We start from the raw sequence: 14,787 nt of genomic DNA on the forward strand, positions 1-14,787 counted from the left end.
GTGTAGCCCCTCCTCCGTGTCTAGCTGACGGGAGACTGGAGAAGAAAGGTGACTAGGGCACGCATGCTAAGTCACTACGTCGTGTCTGACTCTTTTTCGACCCCATGGACTGCAGCCTTCCAGGCTCCTCTGTCTATGGGGATTCTCCAAGCAAGAATACTGGAGTGCGTTGCCTTGCCCTACTCCAGGAGTTCTTCCCGACTCAGGGATTGAACCCACATCTCTTACATAGGCAGGCGGTTCTTTACCATGGCGCCACTTGGGTGATTGGGGGCGGGGAGGAGGTCTGAGTTGCCTGCAAGCAAATTCATTTTTGTATTTGCAGATCTTGAGGTGCAGTGAGTATATACACGTGCTGTCATGCTGTATCACACAAAAAAGTTCACTTTCCCTAGTTTGTTTACTGTCAAACCTTGGCTCATTAAATATATCCAGTAGCCTGGGTCATGATCATATGAAAAACAGGACCTTGGCTCACTTAAAACAATAGTTGCATTTGCTTCAGAGAAGGCAATGGCACCCCACTCCAGTACTCTTGCCTGGAAAATCCCATGGATGGAGGAGCCTGGAAAGCTGCAGTCCATGGGATCACTGAGGGTCGGACACGACTGAGCGACTTCCCTTTCACTTTTCACTTTCATGCATTGGAGAAGGAAATGGCAACCCACTCCAGTGTCCTTGCCTGGAGAATCCCAGGGACAGGGGAGCCTGGTGGGCTGCTGTCTATGGGGTTGCACAGAGTCGGACACGACTGAAGTGACTTAGCAGCAGCAGCAGCAGCATTTGCTTCAGTTGGTACAGATTGATTTGGAGAAATTACCAGTTCTCAAGGATGATTCAAGTCCAGCACCAAGCTCCCAGCAGCTTCCAATTAATAGTAACGAGCAGTGCCCGTGTACCACCGCTCCATTCTAGAATTCCCAGCCTGGAAAAAGGCAGTTGTCATGCCCAGGGAAGCATCCATTAGGAAAGTTTGCTCTCAGTCAAATACTCACAACCAGTTCTGGATAGAATTTCCTGACACACAGCCTTGGCTTCCATCATTACTGATAGAAGAACATATACACAGCTGTGAGACAGAGAAAAAAAGAAATCAATTTGCTAAAATTTGGAGATGCAAATATGTAAAAAAAACCCATCATCTTTGGGATTCTCCATTAGATTTCAGTGTAACCCTAATGGTTACAAGTTGAGATTTTGGTGTCTGAGTGAGTGGGTTCCAGTCTTGCCTTCCACCAATAACTAGTTTTACTTAACTAGGGATCTCAATAATACTTGCCGCGTAGGGTTTTGGAGATGAGTGAAGAGGTAGTCTTTGTCAAGAATTTAGTGCTGGGTATGATACACAGTGGGTGTTAAATACATGTTAGTGTGTTAGCACATGTGTGCGGGGCATGTCTCAAACTTTCTGGGCTCAGAACATCTTTAACAGGCAAATAAAATAAAGGACACTCAGATATAAACTTCAGATAAATAATAAAGTAATTTTTTTAGTATAAATATGTCCCAAAAGTTGCATAGATACTTAAACTATTATTTGTTGTTTATCTGAAATTCAAATTTAACTAACACAACAGTGTTAATCAACTATTCTTCAACATAAAATAAAAATTAACAGAAATTAACTCTGATCTGCATTTTTATTTGCTGAAAATATAATTTTTCATTCTTCATTTTTATTTGCTGTCTTTACATTCTTAAGAATTATTAAGGAACCCAGAGTGCTCTTGTTTATGTGGGTTGTATCTGTAACTATTTACCACATTAGAAATTCAAACTAAGAAATTAAAAATATTTATTAAGTACTTCAAAAGTGGCTCAGAGGTTAAAGCATCTGCCTGGAATTCAGGAGACCCAGGTTCAATCCCTGGGTCGGGAAGATCCCCTGGAGAAGGAAATGGCAACCCACTCCAGTACTCTTGCCTGGAGAATCCCATGGAGGGAGGAGCCTGGTAGGCTACAGTCCATGGAGTCGCAAAGAGTCAGACACGACTGAGTGACTTCACTTTCACTTTTCTTTCACTTTCATGTTAACATAAATAACATTTTATGAAAAACTATATTTCCAAAAAAATAGATGATAGAAAGCACATTATATTTTTTGCAAATAATTACTGGCTTGATAGAAGTCAACTTTATTCTTATATCTGCTTATGCCTTCCATCTGGCGAAATACATTATTTTTATTGAAGTAAATAAAGAATACTTGGCTTCACAAAGATATGTAGTTGGAAAAGAGAGGGGTATTTTGATATACTTTTCAGATAGTTGAGAACATTCTTCTTTACTATTAAAGCCAAACTCTATAAGAGATAGTTTCTTAATGATTAGTTGTAGTATGGAATCTGAAACCGTATCAGTGAAGTTTTTATCAGATCAGATCAGTCGCTCAGTCGTGTCTGACTCTTTGCGACCCCATGAATCGCAGCATGCCAGGCCTCCCTGTCCATCACCAACTCCCGGAGTTCACTGAGACTCACGTCCATCGAGTCAGTGATGCCATCCAACCATCTCATCCTCTGGCGTCCCCTTCTCCTCCTGCCCCCAGTCCCTCCCAGCATCAGTCTTTTCCAATGAGTCAACTCTTCGCAAGAGGTGGCCAAAGTACTGGAGTTTCAGCTTTAGCATCATTCCCTCCAAAGAAATCCCAGGGCTGATCTTCAGAACGGACTGGTTGGATCTCCTTGCAGTCCAAGGGACTCTCAAGAGTCTTCTCCAACACCACAGTTCAAAAGCATCAATTCTTCGGCGCTCAGCCTTCTTCCACTGGTTTACTTGTACTATGAATGGGCCTTTTACTACGTGTGATTCTGTAACATTGTGAATTGGTCATTTGGAAAAGACTGGTTTACTGAGTTGTGAAGATCATTGCAATATTGACACATTTCGTTATATAATATTTTTAAAAATCACATTTACTAATATCACAACTAATTTCATCAGAAAAGCATTTAATTATGACAAACTATTAAGCTCATGGTGGTGAATGGAAGTTCTTCAAAAATTTAACTTTTGCTTGAAAGCTCCGATTTTATCATTGGAGACAAATACCATTAGTTGTGTTCTTTGAAGAGACAGGCACATTTCATTTGTTTCTCCAGAAAGTACCTACCAAATACCCAGTATCTGGATAACCATAGTTTAGCTGCAGTTATTCTTTCAAGTAAAAATAGTGTTCTGTGACAGAAGCAGCTGTAGATGACCCTGTTCCTGTCACACACGTGACTTTTCTTGAGTCTATGGTCATGATTAAGCATGCAGCAAGAGTGTTTTGTGCATGCTTCCCATTTCATCACACAGAATATTTAAAAAGATATGTGCTCAAGAGTCAAGATGTGTTAAAATGATGGAATTAATGTTTTCCTGCTTCAAGTACATTCAAAAAAATAATAAAGACAACTTCTAGTGCCTGCTAATAGAAAAATGCTGTGATTCCTAGTGCAACTTGGTGCCACTGTCTTCTTTTGTGCTGAGGTACCAGCAGTGTAACTCTCTGCTGCCTTTTCATCATTGGTGCAAAGGTCAACACAGTGGAAAAATACAGAAATGTTATTTAAATTATTATGAAAATTGTTTTGACTTTGCAGACCTCCGAAAGGGTCTCCCAGGGGATCCAGGGACCTCACTTTGAGAACCTTCTGGTCCCAGTGAAACTGTTACTGTCCCAGTGAAAGACAGTGATGGACTTTGTGTTGATTAATCATGTGTTCCCCTCATCTGTTCCAACATCTCCTTCCTTAAGCAGTTTGGAAAAACACTAGAGACTGTGGGGACCTTTCTTAGGGTTTGATTTAGGCTGGGCTGGATGACCAGAAGTTTCTGAGGCTGCCTTCAGGATGCTCTCAGATGCCCTTTCCAGAAAACTGAAAGGGCTTGAATGAGTCAGGGGAGTAAAGACTTCTCAAGGATTCTGCGAGACTTACTCGCCTCTCTCCAAATAAAACATTCTCCTCTTGCTCTTCCTCCTTCTTATCACTGGTGTCTGAGAGAACTCAAAACCCCTTTCAGAATCTGGGACCATCTTGCAGACCAAATGCTAGATTCAGATATATCTAAGCTAGAGGTGGGCCTCTGGAATGACAGACACTCTGGTGAAAGAGCAAAGAGAGGTTGATTTTCTGCCCTAATAGAACTCGGCAGTTAGAAGTACCCAGGGGACATCTGCATGCTGGCATACCCAAAACAATAGCACAAAACCCAACTTAGAATTGCATGGCTGGAAGTGGGAAAATGCTACTATCAAACATTTATATTGCCTGGAAGGCACAGTTCTTTCTCAGGGACAAAGAATTTATCTTCTGAGCAGCATGAGATGAAATATTTGAATATACAATAGAACACCAAGGACTATATTTGACACGGAATTTTAACACAGCCCACAGTGTTTAAAGTCAAATACCAAATTTGTGGCCACAGGAAAAAAATGAACATAAAGGCTTACTTGAAGTGGGGAAATCCATACTATCCATATCTCAGTTGTGGTTAACTGAGATCCTTGATAGTAGAATCTGTCAATAGATTTCAAAGTGAGCAGGACAGATTGTCTCGGGGTGAAAGGTGAAAAGAAGGATTGGGGAACCCAAGGAAAAGGAGTAGAAGAACAGGGCCAAATGTGTTCTTGTAGAGCCTAGAAAGCATGCACAGGTGACTCTGGATTTGACCAACAGATCCTCCCTGGAGCCAGGGTCCTTGTGGCAGGAGAGAGTGGCTTAGATGAAGAGCAATGACTGGATTGGATCTGCTCTGAGTCTCAGCTCTGCCCTTATCAGAGGAAGAGCATGCCCTGGGGCAGGTTCTCTGAACCTGTCTCCTCCTCCTCTGTTAGATTAAATTAAATGAGATTATAGATCAATTCAGTTCAGTCATTCAGTCTGTCCAACCCTTGGCGACCCCTTGGAATGCAGCACGCCAGGCTTCCCTGTCCATTACCAGGATTGTTTATCAGGTAACCGGTAATTGTGGTTCAGTTGCTAATTCGTGTCCAATTCTTTGAGACCCCGTGGACTGCAGCATGCCAGGCTTCCCTGTCTGGCATTTAATCATTGGTTCTTATTTCATGGCATGATTTGATGGTTAATTTATTTGCCACATTGTCTTTATAATCCACTTTTCTCATCCTCTTTGAATATAGAACAAAACATAGCTACTACATCAAAACCCTAAACTCTCAAGTCATATCTGGAGTCATACCTGGAGTTTACTCCATTAGGCACTACTTTGGATTCTGATATTGTCTTCACACTTTTTTTTTCTTCAGAATTCAAATATGTTCCTTAACCATAAGCACTGGACAGCATGCTAAGGATGCAGAGGCTACTCTTATGGTCTAGAAAGTGGTTGACTTGTATGTGGATATGTGGTACAACGTGGCTTGTACCCAAGAGTACCCAAGAGAGGTACTAATGAAGGGAAAGATTCCTATGAAGTGAATAATTATTCCCCAGTTGTGTGGGTTTGTCGCTTTGCAGATTTGTTCCTCTTTGGTTTGCTTAAAGAAGGGGAGGTGGGCTGTGGGGGTCAAGTGAGATAGACTCCCCTGCCCCCCAAATAGGATAAGAATTTGATGAGCCCAGAGGGAGGAAGGTGAGAATATGCCAGAATTAGCAGGGAGACTCAGTCATACTATGTGGCGAATTTGAGGCTCTGAGAAGAGGCATATCTGAGGGTGGGGAATTGGGTGGTCCTGGCCATGAAGGAGGGAAACCTTGGCCTGTCAGGAAAGTCCAGCTTCAGCCTCGTGACCTAGAGCCAGCTGTTGAATCTTTCTGGATCTCTCTTCAGTAGAATCTGGATGATAACACATCTGTTTCACTCCCTCACCAGCTTGTTTATCACCTAAAATAAAAGAAGAAAGAGGGTGATAGGAGTAATTGATATACACATCATCTCTCTGTTGAGGAGTTGGGCAAAAAAGCAAGGATAGAAAGGAGGATAGGAAAGAGAAAATGAGAAAAAAAAAAAAAAAAGAGAGAAGGAAAGGGGAAGGGAGGCAGGCATGCAGGTATCTGTGTTAGAGGGCAAGATGAATTCAAGAGGAGAAATGTTGTGAAAGCGCAGGCACTGGCAGCCTGGGCTGGAGGCCCGGGAGGTCGGCTCACCACGCCTCTGGGAGGCAGATAACCGGCCTTTAGGATATCCACCCAAGGTGGATTAGTCACAGCACTAACCTGAGGCATCTGTAATACTGAGGAAACTGAAAACAAGATAGGACCTATGGAGGTAAGGGGTCGGGGAGGAAAAATGGACAACTACCTTGCAAATGCTTTGGAAATGTGTATATACCATTTTCTACGCTCTCAGATTAAGAGGGCTGGCAATTCTTTGGGTAAATCTTTCCTGGTTTTAGACATTTTTATTTTATAGGTGAGGAAAACAGGCTCAGAGAGGTTAAGTGATTTGCTCAAGGTCACACAGCTGGTGTGCCCAAAAGCCTTGATTGCAGTTCCCTGTTCAGTCTTCTTTCTACCCCACTGGATATCCTAAAGGTATGAAATGAAGAATTCTAGGTGTTCCTGGGGACTCTGGTGGGGGTGGGGACTAGAGAATGGGTTTTCTTATTTGCCTAACCTGGCTGTGTGTGATTCCAAAGCCAAAGTCAATTCCTTCTCTCTACGGCCTTGGTCTCTTTTTATGGAGTTGGCTCGACGGTCACGGGATAATTCTGTTTTCTCATTTCTCAGCTCCAAGAGCAGGTAGGTGTGAGCTGCCCACAGGAGCTCCGGACTTCATCGACATTCATGTGTGCTGTAGATGATCCCTGGGTGCTCTCTCTTTATCTTGTTAACCCTGGTGGTACCAAGAGGCACCTGACTTTTGGGTATGCTAATAATTCAGTGCCAGCCAGTTTCTGTTATCCTCCAGTTGTAATTGTTAACTTGAATGGAATGCAAAACTTCTGGTTTGGAGCAGAGTTGGTTTTTAACTGTGAATAACTTGAAGGGTTTGGAAAATGGGAAGTACGTTTTATTTTTTGTGGAAGTTGGTTTCTGTAAAGCTTTTTTGGCGTCCGCTTTGCTCTGAAAACTAGAAATACATGGTACATGTTTAGATGTGGCAGTCTCTACAGATTCACTCGTGACCTCTACCCTTTATTAACTCTTGCCTTTGACACTTTTTCATTTTAACAAGCCAAGACTTGCTTGGGGATTAGAACAATGAGCTTATCATAATGAGGCTTAAAAAAAAAAAAACCCACACAAAACTCCGAGTTTGTATCTGCTAGCCCACCCCCACCCCTTGGAAGTTTGGGATTTTCTTTTCCCCCTTAAGGGGAAGTGTGGAAATAGAGCCCGCCTGTTCATTTGCATTACTGCACATCACATCACACGATATCTTTTCGACCATTATATTGTGTTCTCTCAATGGTGTTTGCTCTGAGGGTGGGACACAAGGCTGTTTAGTGTCTCGTAAAACATTTACCAAAAGCACTGAGCCAGGGTTTTGAAGGGCATTCCGTTGCCAGAGTGTAGGAGGAGAGAGCCAGCAGGGGAAAGGGAGCTCCAGGTGTGTGGCAGGTACTCGTTTCATACTTTAGTTTTTATACATGTTTAAAATGTTAGATTACATACGCGTTCCTTCTGCTGAAGGGGCAGGACTGGTGAGGAAGGGGCCAAAGGATTGCTTTGCAAGCTGTATTTTTCTGTGGATCGGCGTCCCTGGATAATTGTAATCTTCAGTTTCGGTTGAATGTTGTTTTCGGTTTTAGTCCAGGGACGTGTATGTCACAGAGAAGGAGGTAAAATCTACCTGCGCAGGAGGTTGCCCCATGGCCTGGATCAGAACTTAGCGTTTGCTTTAGCAAAGAATTCGGAACCAGCTGCAGTGTTCCTAGGAGGCAACGTGTAGCCTTGTGATTTGCGTTTCATTATACCCCGTGACTCACTCCCTGAAAAGCTTTTGCTAAATGGTGGCTTGGGTTTTGTGAAAATACTCTTAAACTTTCTCTCTTACCCACTCCTTGCCCCGATGAAAGGTCAGCTTGAAAGACTCTTCCTATCCTCAAATTTTTGTTTTTAGAACACAGTTGCTAGGAATAACTTTATATCCTGGTCATACATAGTTTTGGAGAAACGAATGACTCAATGCTTCTTGGGAATGCTAAGTATTCTACCTTTTTTTTTTTCTTTTGTAGAAAACATGAGCGTCTATGATAAAACCAGAGCCATAATCAAATGTTTACATTTGATCAAATGTAATAATGATATCCTGGACACAGATACTTGAAACTGTGTTGTTTGTGGTTAAAACTCAAACAGTAGGTAGGAAAATCTAGAAAAGGGGTAACTCCAGAAGGTGACTGTAATGGCCAGTTCCTGGGAAAAGAAGTTGCTGGATGGTATTTGCAATGTGACAAGCATGTGGAATCTTTAGTCTGTTTTTACTTTATGGCAGGAAACCTCATCATAAAGATGGTGCTGAAGTTCAGATTAAACGGCAAGCATGTTGTTGTTCAGTTGGTCAGTCGTGTCCAGCTCTTTGTGACCCCATGGACTGTAGCACTGATTATGAAGGAACATTGTTAGCGTACTCTTTTCACCGGTGACGCTAGCAGTCAGAAGCTGAGAGTCTATCTTCTGACAAGTTCCCAGTCATTGCAAAATGGTTGAAATAAATGATGGTTTCAAAATGAGAGGAAACTTCCTTCATGGGAAAAGTTCACTGTGGCTTTGTGTATTTAGACAAATAGGACTAAATCTACAATTTCGAAGGGCCGAAGACATCAGTTCACCCGAGGGATAGCAGATTTGATTGTTTTTATATGTGTATCAGAAAACGGAATTTTACGTTGAGTCATTTCACTACCCTGACCACTGTAAGTTTATGTAACTTGCCACAAGTGTTTTACCTTTTTCTTATCTCTCTTTTAAAATTTTGAAACAGAGGTAGGAATACTTGCTGTTTACTTCTCTGTCCCATAGACGCACCATGATTGCTTAAGGGTCTGTCAGACTTTTGACCTTCAATGTTATTAATACTGCAGAAATCCAAAATAGATCCTGACCAGTGAAGAAACTCATGCATTAATTCCACTGTCTTTCAGGTAGATGGATAGACTTTTATGTGTGAAATTTCATCAGAGGAACAGGAAGACTGGAAAGAAGTCTAAAAATAAATCATTTCCAGATATTTGCTATTCCCTGTTTCCCATTATTTCATTGGGAAAATCCTACCCAGTGCAGTTCCTTTGTTTGCTTATTTAAAATCAGAAGTCCCAAAGGTCTATATGGAATTATAAGAAACTAAGATCAACAAAGTCTACATTTCCATCTCTCTTTAGGAGTTCTTGCAGTTATTGGGCAGTTTGTAAATGGATCCACTCAGATGTCAAATTAAACTCTGGATACATTGGCCCCTATCTCTGGCATTTTAAACTCTGCTGCTATTCCATGTGATATGTTAATAGTACTAGGCTGGCTTTATCAGGCATGTGTGTGTTAGTCGCTCAGTTGTGTCTGACTCTTTGCAAACCCACAGAATGTGGCCTGCCAGGTTCCTCTGTCCATGGGATTCTCCAAGCAAGAATACTGGAGTGGATTGCCATTCCCTTCACCAGAGGATCTTCCTAACCCAGGAATCGAACCCTGGTCTCCTGCATTGCAGGCGGATTCTTTACCATGTGAGCTACAGGGAAATCCTTATCAGGCATATATTTGGGTAAAGTCTCTCCACAAAGATTTTGTCATCTGCTCTTTCTCTGCTTTAGACAGCAAGCTCTTGGTTTATAATATATCGTGAAGGTGAAATCTCTAGGGACAGTAATTGGCCCCCAAAGTAGGTGGCAGTTTGCAACATGCAGGAATGCCTAAGGAGTCAGGGTTGTTTTGGCTTGCTTGAACAGAGCTGTCACGAAAAGGTGTGGATGAGTAACGCCCACCTTTCAAGATTTTTGGGTGACTGTGCCAGGAAAGTCACAGTCACGGGAACTTGGGATCAGAACTATCAGGCAGACTAGGGGAAGCATCATAAAGACATGGGCTATTTGGGGCTGGTTTTGTTTTGGTAAAAACTGAATTTGTATAGGTTAGTCGAGCAATGATTAAAAATCCTTCACTTGGGACTTCCTTGGCAGTTCAGTGGTTAAGACTTCTGCTGAATGGGACACAGATTCGATCCCTGATCGCAGAACTAAGATCCCATGTGCCCACAGTGGGGCCAAAAAAAAAAAAAAAAAAGAATCCTTGTCTAGTAACACAAGGTCTTAACTAAGGCAAAAAACAGTCCTCACAGCATTCAAAAAATTCAAGCCATTAAGTCCATCAGGGCCTCACTCTGCCTACTCGCTTTTGGTTTAAAATTCCTGTTTTCTTAATGCACAATGAATCAGAAGTCTTCTTTGTTGGCTAATGATCAATCATCCATTCATTCAACAAATGCTTACTAAGATCTCATTCTAGGCTGGGTTCTTACCTCTCAGTTCTTAAATGTCACTTCTTCAAGGTGACCTTCCCAAACCCCCTAAATTAGGTCCTATCCTCCTGTCCCTTTAAGATAGTCATCACACTGGTTTTATACTTGCCCCCTGTGCCAAAGAATAAGTCCCCCTTACGTCATGAATTGTGACTGTCTTATTCACCACTCTGTGTTCAGTGCTTAGGCATTCTAAAAACAGGTACCAAATGAATGAATGAATGAAAGCAGAAGATAAGGAGCAGGATGGTTAGAGGCAGGCACAGAACAATGAAAAATTGCCCCTCATAACAGGGAAAGGGCAAAAATTACTGTTACCCAGTTTGGAAGCAATGGCTTCTGAAGCCATCCTTTGATTTCAGCCCAGCTCAACCATGTAAACTTCTAAGGGTAGCCTTGGTTCACCAAGAAAAATGTGCTCAGTAACATTGGCTTAAGATGACACAGAAGACCACAAATCATTTTATAAAGCTTTTCTTCCAAGAAAGTAATAGTTTTCTAACTTAAGTGGATATATTCAATTATTTGGAAATTTTAATATATGAATAATTCTTTATTCCTACAATTATTTCCTACTGATGAAAAAATTGAGCACTTACAAAAAATGCAAAAAGAGCTTGGAACAATGCAATAAGGGAGAAACTTCAGTGTGATGAGGCTAAGTCAAATAAGTGCTTTGAGAAATATTATTTTAAATATTATTTATTGAAGTATAACATAAAGGCAGTCAAATGAACAACTCTTAAGTATACAGCTTGAGTTTTTACATAAGGAGATCAGCCCTGGGATTTCTTTGGAAGGAATGATGCTAAAGCTGAAACTCCAGTACTTTGGCCACCTCATGCGAAGAGTTGACTCATTGGAAAAGACTCTGATGCTGGGAGGGATTGAGGGCAGGAGGAGAAGGGGACGACAGAGGATGAGATGGCTGGATGGCATCACTGACTCGATGGACGTGAGTCTCAGTGAACTCCGGGAGTTGGTGACGGACAGGGAGGCCTGGCGTGCTGCGGTTCTTGGGGTCACAAAGAGTCGGACACGACTGAGAGACTGATCTGATCTGATCTGATGTAACCACCAATCTTAGTTCAAAGTATGGGACATTTTCAGTGTCTCAGAAAGCTCCCTGTGCTTCTCCTCCCTGTCAGCCACCCACCCTGCTCCAGGTAACCATTATTCTGACTTCCATCACCACACATTATCTGTTTTTTTAAATAATTTTTATTTATCTGTTTATGGCTGTGCTGGGTCTTTGTTGCTGAGAGGGCTTTTTTCTGGTCACGGCGAGTGCGGAGCTACTCTCTAGCTGTGGTGCACAGGCTTCTCATTGCTGAGGCTTCTCGTTGCGGAGCACCGCCTCAATAGTTGTGGCGCGTGGGCTTAGTTGCTCCACGACATGTGGGATCTTCTGGGATGAGGGATCAAACCCGTGTCTCCTTCATTGGCAGGCAGATTCTTTACCACTGAGCCACCAGGGAAGCCCCTACATTAGCTGTTCTTGAACTTCATAAAAGTGGAATCATATATCTGTGCTCTTCTGTGTCTGGCTTCTTTCATTCAACATTGATTTGTGTAGCTGTAATGTATTCCTTCACTGATGCATAGTATTTCTTTGTAAGAATACACCACAGTTTAATAAATTGGGCATGGGGAGATTAAAAACATGACTCTATGAGCTGAAAATTATTCCATGTGTGCCAGCCCTTTAAAGTTGCATGATCTCATAAAAGGTGGGTTGGAAATGTTATCACTAGAAAAGGCGGAAAAAGAGAAGAAGTCCTTCTGGGAGTGGATTTATTAAGTACTCTGCATGGGCTGTTCATTTAACTGAAACCATTACCCTAGGAGGTGACAGCCATCATTTGCAGAAGAGGAAACTGAGCCTGAGAAAAGTTTCCTAACTGCACAGTCGATCTTAACACCCAAGCTGTTGGTTACAGCAGCGAGCAGTGCTGCCCTGGCAATGAGCATGCCAGGCGGCTTTTGAGGCTGTGCTACCTCATTAACGAAGACTCAGCATTTACACAGTAGCACAGACCTATTTCTGGTCAGAAAGCTGGCAATTGACCTGACTTTTCTTAATTCAATTTCTCTATCTTTCCCTTCAGTGTTTTTCTTGTTTTGAAAAGAAGTCTCCCTTGTATATTTTTCATTCTGACTTTTGTTTATGAATAAATTTTTGTGGCTTATGATGTTTTTCAGATGCATATCTGAATCTAAATCTATTCAGCAAACTATTGAGGTTTTTTTTTTTTTTTCTTTTTCTCTTTTTTTAAATAAAAATCAGTTATTTTCTTTCTTTTTTTCTAAATTTTGGCCATGCCACACCCAAGCCACAGTAGTGAAAGCACTGAATCCTAACCACTAGTTCAGTTCAGTTGCTCAGTCATGTCCGACTCTTTGCAACCCCATGGATTGCAGCATGCCAGGCTTCCCTGTCCATCACCAACTTCCGGAGTTTACTCAAACTCATGTCCATTGACCACTAGACCACCAGGAATTCCATAAGATCAGGTTTCAATATCTGTGCATAAAGAAATGTTCAATCACTGTAAGAAAGATAGATGAATTTCAAGTCAGAATTGCCAAGAAATTTCCTGGGAAGCAAAAGTCACATCTTTCATTGTGGGATTTGAAGTGCTTTAAATTCAAACTCCCAGAGGGTCTACATGTCAAAGTCTCTGACTCAATTGATCATGTTGGAAATGAAATTTCCAAACAAAATTTCTAAATTTCCTCTTCCTAGTACCTTTCTTGATTTTCACCCTACAAGTATAAGCATTCACAATCCCATTCTTCAAAAGTTACCAGAAACTTGCTCAGAATGCCCTTCTGTCAGAATAACAAAAGGGAGAATATACCTTTTAGATTTTTTTTGAGTTGGGAATGAAAGAGGTTATGTTTTTAATTTTGCATTAATATTAATTTTGCATTTAATATTGCATCAGGTCACCATTTCAGTGAGGCTACAGGTAAGCAGTCCTGTATGTCTAGTGACAGATAGGAGAATACCCTGTCACAGTCAAATGTTTAGAGTCACTTCTAGAAAAAGCAAGAGATGCCTGGATTCTTTGCTTCAAAGGCATCATCATTTTCACAGTAGAAAGCCCCTTCCATATGGGATGCTTGAACATCAAAGATTTGATTTGATTCTTTTTAATTTTATGAACAATCACAGGACCAATATCTTGTGTTTTACACTTAAGAAAATACTTTCCCAAATAATTTTATACTTACCTGTAAAAAAAGTTTCTGAGATGTAACATCTACACGTTTTGTATATGAGGAAGCTGAAATAGAGAATCTGTCATACACCTAGTTAGTGAAAGAGGAGACATTCAGATTTTCTGTTTCCGTGGTGCCAGCTCTTCCCACTGCCCAGGTGCTACCCAGGCAGTGTTTGGTGAACTGCAAAAGCCATTAAAATCTGCTCTCTTTCAAGACATTCTTAGGTCTGTGATGACTGCTCAAGTCATACCTTTGATCATACACATATATATGTGCCAGGCATTGCTCTGGCTGCTATATGTATATTATCCCCAATTCTTGAAATTGCAAGCTAGGAATCATTACTCCCTTTTGCAAACGGGGAAACTGAGACACTGAGCTCAAGAACCTTGAATAAAGCCACATTTTTAGTAAATGCTGGAATCTGCCTTCACACTCAGATTAGTTTGATCCCAAAGTCCATTCAGTTTCCTCATGCTATCCTGACTCTCATCAGATAAAAAATGTCTTTCATCTTCTCAATTACAAGTGAGGCAAGTGCAGGAGCCCTAAAATTATTGACAAGTCTTAACTCATCTCAATATACCTTTCTGACAAGCGGGCATTTTCTTTAGAACTAAACAAAGACAGGTACTGGGTGGGATTCAATTTTTAAAAAGGTTGTTTTGTTTTTATTTTTGTTTTTGTTTTAACTCTTGGAGCTGTAAGAAAACTAGATTAGTTTCCCATGCAATCAAGTTTTGTGTGCAAAGTATCCTCGCTTCATCAGTGAGATTGAGAGACCCCTGATGGGGAAGCTGGAAGAAACGTTAGTTCTTGAGAATGGAGATTGGGCCACGTGATTCTCAAGATTTCGCTAATTCTCAAGATCATTGTGTTCTAAACAACAATTCCATGATGGAAAATTGGAAAGAAGTGTTCAAAGCCACAGCTTATTTCTCTCCATCAAAGTTATTGTTTACCTTCACTAAAGAACCAAGTCTTGCAATAGAAGCATGTGGTTTCTAGCACCTAAGACAACTATAGTGTGGCTGCAGGTAGAATGGTCTCAAAGACAATGAGTCAGCCAGGAAGATACCTCAGATGCCAGTTGGGTACCAAAAAATACCGTCCTGAGGTTAACCTCCTGCTGATGTTATCCTTCGTGATAAA

General features: G+C 41.4%; 1 protein-coding gene across 3 annotated transcripts in view; it reads left to right on the plus strand.

The window, feature by feature from the left end:
* RBM47 (RNA binding motif protein 47) overlaps positions 1–14,787 on the plus strand; it is a 175,927-nt gene that overhangs the window by 82,427 nt on the left and 78,713 nt on the right. The window contains exon 1 of one of the 3 annotated variants that reach the window (XM_045166300.1): positions 7,300–7,503. The exons of the other annotated variants lie outside the window; for them this stretch is intronic. The gene's annotated coding sequence lies outside the window, so the exon portion shown is untranslated. Of the gene's footprint in view, positions 1–7,299; positions 7,504–14,787 lie in introns of those variants that run through there. 3 annotated transcript variants of the gene reach the window in all.

Source organism: Bubalus bubalis, chromosome 7 (genome assembly GCF_019923935.1).
Source record: "Bubalus bubalis isolate 160015118507 breed Murrah chromosome 7, NDDB_SH_1, whole genome shotgun sequence".
Classification (NCBI taxonomy): Eukaryota; Metazoa; Chordata; class Mammalia; order Artiodactyla; family Bovidae; genus Bubalus; species Bubalus bubalis.